The sequence below is a fragment of the Stenella coeruleoalba genome (genome assembly GCF_951394435.1).
Source record: "Stenella coeruleoalba genome assembly, chromosome: 3".
Classification (NCBI taxonomy): Eukaryota; Metazoa; Chordata; class Mammalia; order Artiodactyla; family Delphinidae; genus Stenella; species Stenella coeruleoalba.
The window spans coordinates 5933402-5942617 of NC_137148.1; the positions used below are offsets into that span (position 1 = coordinate 5933402).

Consider the following 9216-nt stretch of genomic DNA (forward strand, 5'->3'; position numbering starts at 1 on the left):
AACCAACTTTTAATTTAAGAACAGTTTCATATGTACAAAAAAATGTCAACGATAACACAGAGTGTTCCCATACACCCCACACTCAGCTTTCCCTATTGTTACCATCTTACATGGATTGGTACACTTGTTACAATTACCGAGCCAATATCTAGACTTTACTGTTAACTAAACTCCATTCTTGATTCCAACTTCCTCAGATTCTACCTCATGTCCTTTTCTGTCCCAGGATCCCATCCTAGACGCCACATTACATTGAGTCATCATGGTTCCTTAGGCTCCTATTGGTCCTGGCAGGTACCCAGACTTTCCTTGTTTTTGATGACCCTGGCAATTCTGAGGAGTACTGGGCACGTGTTTTGTTGAGTGTCCCTCTATTGAGATTTGCCTGAAGTTTTTCTCATGGTTAGACGAGGTTTATGGCTTTTGGGGAGGAGGACCACAGAGGTAATATACACTTGTCATCACATCCTATCAAGGGTATGCACCATCAACATGACTTACCACTGTTGGTGTTGACCTGGCTGAGGTCCTGTAGTCCAGGTTCTGCTCTCTAAAGCTACCTCACTCCTTCCATTCCTCAGTCCTTGGAAGGTGGTCCCTCCGTGCAGCCCACACTTACGGGGAGGGGAGTTATAGTTCATCTCCTTGAGGGCAGAGCATCCACATCATTTATTTAGAATTCTTCCACATGGGAGATTTGTCTCTTCACCCCCATTTATTTATTTATCTATTTATATCAGTATGGACTCACAGATATTGATAATTTATACTTGGGTTATGATCCAATAGGACTTTATTTTGTTGTTCCAGTTTGGGGACATTGGGAGAGATTTCATCTGGCTCCTGTGTCACTGGACCTTGTGGGTCATCTTTTTTTTTTCTGAGCATTCCCTTACTTTCTGGCTTATTAGATGCTCCAGGCTCATCTTGTTCTAGAATTAGCCATTTTTCTAAGGAACCCTGCTTCCTTTTATTGGTTTGAGAATGGAGGAAATATAATTTAAATTTGTATTTGTCAGATATAAAAGAGCTACATTACATTCCAGATTTTTTTTCTTACACTTTATTCATTCAACCACATTTTTGTAGTATTGGCTTTCTGTTAGGCACACAGACTAAATCCTATGATAAGCCTTCTCTCCTATGCTTTTACTGAGATGCCTGGTGGATTCCCACACTGTGAGCTCCCTCTCACTGTAATGAGTAATAAACACAACTTGTTTAGTTACAGATGTGCCTGCTGACTATTGGCTGGAATGTACTGACAGCACTTAACGGACGCCCCCCCCACCCCAAATAATAGTGCTTTAAATCATAAGGGTTTGTTTTATAAGGAGAAGTTCAGTGGGGGGCAGTCCAGGCTGGTGTGAGAGTGTCTGCATGTCCTCAGGTCTAGTCTCCTCCTGCTTGGCCACTCTCAGCATGTGGCTCCTATCACTGTATGCAAATCATGATCCAAGAGGCTGCTGGAGTTCCAGCCATCATGTCTGCATCCTATGTAGCGGGAACGGAAATAAGGAGAAGAGAAAAAGGGGTGCCTCTCCTACTTGTGGAACCCCTCTGAGCAAACAAATCTCCCGTGGGGCAGGAACTGTCTGAGCACAGGGATACAGCGTGGGGAAAACAAAGTCGTTGCTCCCATGGCATCTCTGTTCTGTAAACACAGGAAGACATTGCTCTTTCATCTGTGACTGTGCCAACAGGGATGGCTCAAGAGGACAAGTGAGGTTGGAGTCACCATGAACCCACAGGGTGGGCATGGACCCTCACAAGATGGGCTTGTGATTGGTATTGATCTGTAATATGATCAGATCCAGGATCCTCTGGACCTCTGGACCCCACATTCCTTCTCCCCCATCTTTTCTTGTTCATTCTGAACCAGGCAAGAGGAATAGAGGGTAATAGGATGGGGGCGTAATTTTGGATAACGTGTCCTTGGAAAGCCTGGAGAAAGTGACGTTTAGAGTGAGGGCCTGAAGGACAGGAAGGAATAAGCCTTGTGGGTGGCTGGGAAGAGTATTCCAGGCTGAGTGAACAGCTGTGCAAAGGCCCTGAGGTCGGCACTTGATTGACATTCAGAGGACAGGAAGGAGGCCAGTGTGGCTGGAACAGAGTTCAAGAGGCTGGTGGTGGGAGCTGAGGTCTGGGGCTTAGATCACACCGGGCCTTGGGGCTGGTACAAGGGCTTCAAGTGAGATGGGAGACTTTGAGGGTGTGTGTGGGGGACATGATCTGATTGTAACCCTTTGCGGTGTCTTTGTTTAGCACACTTCCTGACACATAAACATATTTGGTAAAGCCTGTATGGAACTTTGAGATTGATTTACATTTTCTCAATTATGGATGAAGAATTGATTTGGTTATTCCAGAACAGAACACTTTTTGGGTAAAAAGGTATTATTTTTCTGTATTGAGACTTCGAGAGTCTGAGATCATCCTCATCACTGGAGCGTGAGCATCACCTGGAAGGCTGTTCCCAAGTGACAAGCCACAGGGGAGACCACATGTTCACACGTGTTCACACATATTCACGTGGAGAGCACTGAGACTGACCACCGTGATTTCAGAGGTCAGTGACTGTTATGGAGTCATGCTTTCCTAGTCTCTGTTCTTCGTCCTTTATTCAGATCATCCCACCTCCCCACAAAAGATAAAGATCAAAAAGAAGACGAGACTGATAGTGTGGAATAGAGACTATAAGACTGCACTTCCACTCAACATGACCCAGTCCCGTCTGGGCTTTGCTCCAGCATATCTGAGACCAAATTTGTGTCCGTTCCCGAGCTCAGTAGGCCTTCTCATGCAAGTGAGAGTCTGTCTTGAAAACTGGAGGTTTTAGGGCTCCAATCTTTCTGGACCAAGGGGCTTGGCATTGCAGTGAGATGCAGGCTACCCCGGGCCAGGATGCAGCCCCTGTGGGGAGGGGCGGCCGGGTTTGCACACAGAGGAGAACGCCAGTCTCTGGCCCAGATGAGTCATGCAGAGCCATTTAGCAGTTGCTAAGTGTGGTTCTGGGTCCATTAATGTTGAGAAATGGCAATTAGTGTGGAGGCAAATTAGAATAAGAGCCACGGTGCTGATCATGAAGCAAATGAAAAAGCTCAAGAGGAAAGCATTTTTTCTGAGTGTCTCAAAGAATTCCACCCTTTAATTCTCTGCTCTCCCAGTGCCAGGGAGAGTGACAGCTCATTGACAGACATCCGAGGACCACGTGCGGTGGAACAGAAACCTCCAGCATGACAGGGAGCAGATGTATGGCCTCGGTTGTGCGTCCTGATGGGAAGGTGGCTGTGGAGACTCAGACCCGAATTCCCAAAGCAGGTGCATCATGGATGTCGCCAGATCCGGGGATTTGGACCCTCAGATGTTTCTGAAGAGAACATCTGCGGAGAAGGAAAAGGTTTATGCATATACCTGGTTTGAAGGGGGACACTGCGCTGCATCCATCTTATTCCACGCCCTGTCCTAGCACTTGGCTCAGAACCATAAATATGACAGGTATGCAATACACATGCATTAAACTTTAAAATTTGCTTTTAAAAATTTATATCCATACCATAACCTTCTGATTAAGATTGGAAACAACTATTTGTCAAAACGGACTATATTTTCAGGACCACATTGTTTTTGATGCTGTATGAGACAGGATTGTTCCACTGAAGGAATCTGTCATGTAGCATATGTACCAATTTGTCAATGTCCCCAAGGTGTCTGTCTTGTTCACTGCTAACAGCTGACCATGGTAGGCCTACTGGCTATTTGGTGTTTGCATCTCCGTGCTCATCGGGGCCAGAGGGGAGAAAGGCACTGTGCGCACACTTCCAGCTGGCACAGGAATCTTAGTATTAAAAGACGAGCAATTCCCACCTCATCAAAGAACACCAGACAAATGCATCCTGGGCTGTTGTCCCTGTGGCTTTAACGCCCTTATGAGCCACTTGGAGATGCACACACCATAGGGGGCTGACCTCTGCTCAGAGCTTTGGCGACTGTTTAGTAGTTTTGAACTCCATTCAACACTGGAATGAAAATGCTTCCTGTGTCCTGAAAATGTAAACGAGATGATATGATTTATCTGGACTTGAGGAAGTACACCAAATTTAAATTGTATAAACATTTTAAGGCAGCAGCCTACATACAATATATGAATGTGCATATGTAGAATCTTTATGTATATTGTATTAGCTTTCTATGCTGTGTGTTAAATTATCACAAACTTAGGAGCTTAAGACAAAACCCCAGTTCCTTAGCTGAGAAGTCTGGGCAGGCTCGGCTGGATTCTCTGCTGAGCAGCTCATGGACGCAAATCAAGGAGTTGGCCCAACGAGACTCTTATCTGGGGGGTTGGGGGAGGAAGACGTTTCCAAGCTCCCTCAGGCGGTGGCTGAATTCAGTTCCTTGCAGCCATAGGACTAAAGTCCCCCTTTCCTTGCTTGATGTTGGCCAGGGGTTTCTGTTTGCTCCTGGGGTCCCCTCACTTGCTCTCTGGTCCTTGCACATGGCCCCTGTTTTAAAATATTAATTTTAAATGAATTTAAAATATTAATAGAAAGTTTGAGAGTCAGTAAGACCAACAGATCAAGAGATACTTGCCACTGAAAAGAAAGTTGGTTACTCACAGTTCCTTTGGGGAGGGGGCATGCCACTCCACAGGTGGGCCACTTGGGGAAGCACCAGGGTGTCCAAAAGGCAGAGGGTGTTAGGGCAAGTGTGATCAGGGGACTTTATTGTGGTTTCTAAGGGCAGAAATAGGAGAGGCAGGGTAAGCAGGCTTAGGATTGGCTAGATTGAATAATTTCAGGGCTCTGGGGCATGGGTGTGTCCCTAGTTATCTGGTACCCAGCTCTGGAGTGATTACAGCAGATAGATAGTGACAGAGAGTATTAGAACCTGGTAGAAAATGTGGGTGGGGTGTGGGCTCTGGATCTGTTGGTCTGCATTTGAAAGGTGCTCTTCAGGTGAATTGTTCACTATCTTTAGAAATTATACAGCTCTGGAAGGGGCCACCCCACCAGGATCAGCAAGGCCCCATATGTCCAAGCATAAACCTGAAGAAAACAAAAAACATAGTTAATACAGCCCCATCCATGTTCAGAGCCGGCATCTGTGTGTGGAATCCTCATGTTTTGATTCTCTCTGACTTCTCCTTTTGCCATCAGCCAGATAAAACTCTGTGCTGTTCAGGACTCAAATATTAGATTGGATCTGCCTGGATAACCCCTCTTCTGATGAACTGGAAGTCAACTGATAACGAACCTTAATTACATCAGCAAGATGCCTTTTTGCACTGTTACATACCATAATCATGGATGTGATACCTCATTACATTCATAGTCCTGGGGATTAAGGTGGGAAATCTTAGGGTGGCATCTTAGAATTCTCCCATTTATATAAATTTGAATGTGGTATTTGCTCTTCTCATCTTCATCATCTACACAAAGCCCCTTGGTTATGAAATTCACTGGAAACCTCTTTGAATACGTCTCATCAACTGACTTTTGGAATGACATCATCAGAGGTGGAAGCCATTTAAATGATTGGATTTCTGAATTCCCCACTAGCGGTCCAAGTAAGGACTGGGGCACACCCAGCCCTGGGGAAGTGGATGGTTTGTGTAGGTTTTTGGTCTGGGCGGGGCTGGCCGGGTGACACTCAGACCCTTGGCGTCCCTGGCTGGAAAGTCTCACAGGCACACATATTTCCCAGCGGCGGAATGTCAGGAGGCACGGGATGGAACCAGAGCCGGGGGTCTCGTTTCTGCGCTGCTGAGAGCTCGGAGCCCTCTCCAGGTCCTGCCCGGCTACAGGAGAGAGGTTAGTCAAAAACGAGAGTTGGCACTGATGGTAAAACGGAAGACAGGTTCTCAGAACTGTGGAGCAGGGAATAGGGGAAAGAACTGTAATAAGTTGGACATTTGTCTGTTTTTGTTCGGACACAGGGTTAGAAAGGAAGCCAAATGATTTAGGTATATGAAATAGTTTGTCACTCTTCTGCACACGTCCCATTTTCTGTCTTGTAAAGATACAACTATTTTAGTAAATTTTTAAAGAAAGACTAGTTAGGAGCTTTTTTGAAAGGCCATCTATTTCAGGTGGGAAAGATACTATGAAATTTTAAAATGTCAGTCTTGGAGCATGTCCATTCATTTGACATTTAGTGAGTTTCCATGTACTGTGCGATAGAACTTTCTGCGTGTCCTCTGAGCTGTTCAGTACAGTAGCCACTAACCACATGCGGTTATTAAGCACTTGAAACATGGCTAGTGCAACTGAGGGGCTGAATTTTCCATTTAATTTAATTTAGATGTGTATTTAAATAGTTGAATGGTGCTAGTGGCTACAGTATTGGACAGCAGAGATCTAGATGCTGGGAATAGTTCAGTGAGCGAACAGGTAAAAGTCCCTGTGCTTACAGGGCTTACATTCATTTAAAGTGAGTCTCAGTTTTCTTTTGATAATTTTCTTAAAACTTAATATTGCACTTACTGGCAAGGGTGATGATGCAAGATGTATCATTGTAGAGCCCATCAGGACGTTTTGAAAAACAAAAAACAATTAAGAGAGCAAGTAGGGCTTAGGTGATGTCCACCCTTAGGTAGATTACAGTGACTAAGATGAGCCACTAAAATTTAAGATTTCTTTTTTTTTTTTTTTTTAAGAAATGAGTAATTTCTACTATATATTGTTGCTGCCTTTCTGAAGACTGCCCTCTTACTATGTAACTTCTATACCCCGGTACTGACCATGAGTGAGAAGTCCTCCTGGATGTCACATTTCCTAGGGAAGAAAAGAAGCCACATTTGTGGTTTTTATTAATTCAGCAGACATTTAAACTTTTCTTAGGATGATTTCTCTGTGGAGTGGAATGTTTAACTCGTGACTTGGACTTACGTTTGTCAATTATAATCTGATTATTGATGAAACCAAAAGGATTGTTTTGGTAGAGTCCTCACTCTTAACTGAATTACATTCAGGAGGGATCAGCAAATTTTAAAAATAATCTTAGATTTCTGGTTTTGCTTCTAATTTCTGTGCACTGTGTATGCAGAATTTGAGGAGTCTTGCTGTGTACCCAAACATATGCAACATGTATGTAGTTTTAAAGTTATTTGTGCAAAGACCTGAAAGTTTATATACGAAATTGTCAGCAGTTTCCCTGTCCCCAACTTCTGAATTGTTTTAACTATTGTGAATCATCATTGCTTTCTTTCTGTCTAATGTTTGAAAATTATTTGTATTTCCATTTCTAAATACATTTTTAAAATGACTTTCCAATGACAACCTATTGGAATATAGCACCCCATAACGGACTGATGGGGGCTTAGTTATTATCTGGAATCTTCTACATGCACTTAGTGTGTTTAGCTGTGTAAAACATAAAAGTCAGCCTGGCCTTTATCCTGGAAATGTACAGCTGAAAAGACGACCTGACATGGATAATTTCATTAAGGTTCCTGTTTATCATCTTATTTTGGAAGGAATTTTAATACGCTGGCTAATCAGACTTCTTTTTCTCTAAAACACACAAGCTACAAGAACGAGTTCTGATCTTACAGTCAAGGAAAAGGAAGAACTGATTGAAGCTTGGCAACCAGAACCTCTTGTTTCTCGTGTCTCAAGAGACCTTCCTGCTGTCAACCATAGCATCGTTTCAGGCCCTCCAAAAGCCATAACATTGTGGTGAATGGAAAAGAAGGTGTAAACTTTGCCTCGTTCAATTTTCTTGGACTGTTGGATAACCCCAGGCTCAAGGCAGCAGCTTTGGCATCTCTAAAGACGTATGGTGTGGGAACTTGTGGACCTAGAGGATTTTATGGCACATTTGATGTGCACTTGGATTTGGAAGACCGCCTGGCGAAATTTATGAAGACAGAAGCAGCCATTATACACTCATATGGATTTGCCGTGATAGCCAGCGCTACTGCTGCTTACTGTAAGAGAGGGGACGTTGTGTCTGTAGATAAAACTGCCTGCTTCGCTATTCAGAAGGGATTACAGGCATCACGTAGTGAAAGTAAGCTATTTAACCATAATGATACGGATGACCTGGAACAACCACTGAAAGAACAAGAGACTGAAGATGAAAAGAATCCTTGCAAGGCTCGTGTAACTCGACGTTTCATTGTAGTCGAAGCGTTGTACATGAATACTGGAACGATTTGCCCTCTTCCAGAACTGGTTCAGTTAAAGTACAAATATAACGCAAGGATCTTTCTGGAGGAAAGCCTTTTGTTTGGAGTCCTGGGGGAGCATGGCTGAGGAGTCACTGAGCATTCTGGAATCAGTATCGATCATATTGATCTTATCAGTGCCAACACGGAGAATTCACTTGCTTCTGTTGGGGGTTTCTGCTGTGGTAGGTCTTCCGTAACTGACCGTTTGTGACTTTCCGGCCGGGGACACTGCTTTTCAGGTTCGTTACCCCTCCCCTGTTAGCTGCTGCTGCCACTGAGACCCTCAACATCATGGAAGAAAATCCAGGAAAAGTGCAAACGAATCCATAAAGCTTTACAACGCATTTCTGGATTAAAAGTGGTGGGTGAGTTCATTTCTCCGGCATGTCACCTCCTGCTGGAAGAGAGCACTGGGTGTCGAGAAAGAGAGGTTAAACTACTTCAGGAAACTGCAACTCAGTGCACGGACAGAGGCATCACGTGAACTCAGGAGCACTACCTGGAGAAAGAAGACAAGTATCTCCCTCCTCTGTGCATTAGGGTTGTGGCCACAGGGGAACAAACAGAAGAGGAACTGGAGAAAGCTGTGTCCACGATCAGCAAGGTGGCCCAGACCATGCTGCTTTAGTCTGGGGCCTCGTGGTTGCTCACCACGCAACACACAGACAGACCTCAGAGTCACTGCAGGGCGAGCCAGAGGGGGCCTGCGGGTACAAGACGGGGTGTCACTAGATGAGGATGCTGGTTACTTAAAAGAAAACACATCCAAAAGCCCAAGTAATGATAGCATATAACTGATATTTAAATTCTGCTATTTTATACTATTTAAATGTTTTATTAACACTAGGTTTTTATATTCTTCTTTTTGTTGTCATTGTTTAAAAATGGAGCTTCAGTTTCTCTTCTTTCCCTTCTAATGGTAAAGATTGTGAGCACTCCTTAACATCTCATAGAAAATTGTTTGCAACATTAAAGCTTAGAGGCAATTCAGCATATACGTTACAAAAGGTATTGAAGATCTAATTCAACCATATCTTTTTCAG

At 44.0% G+C, this 9216-nt stretch overlaps 1 pseudogene across 1 annotated transcript; it reads left to right on the forward strand.

Annotated features, from left to right (window-relative positions):
• Positions 1-7604: 7604 nt before the first annotated feature.
• LOC307184438 (serine palmitoyltransferase 1-like) lies at positions 7605-8801 on the forward strand (annotated as a pseudogene). Its single transcript has one exon. The product of its transcript is annotated as a serine palmitoyltransferase 1-like (transcript).
• Positions 8802-9216: the final 415 nt, after the last annotated feature.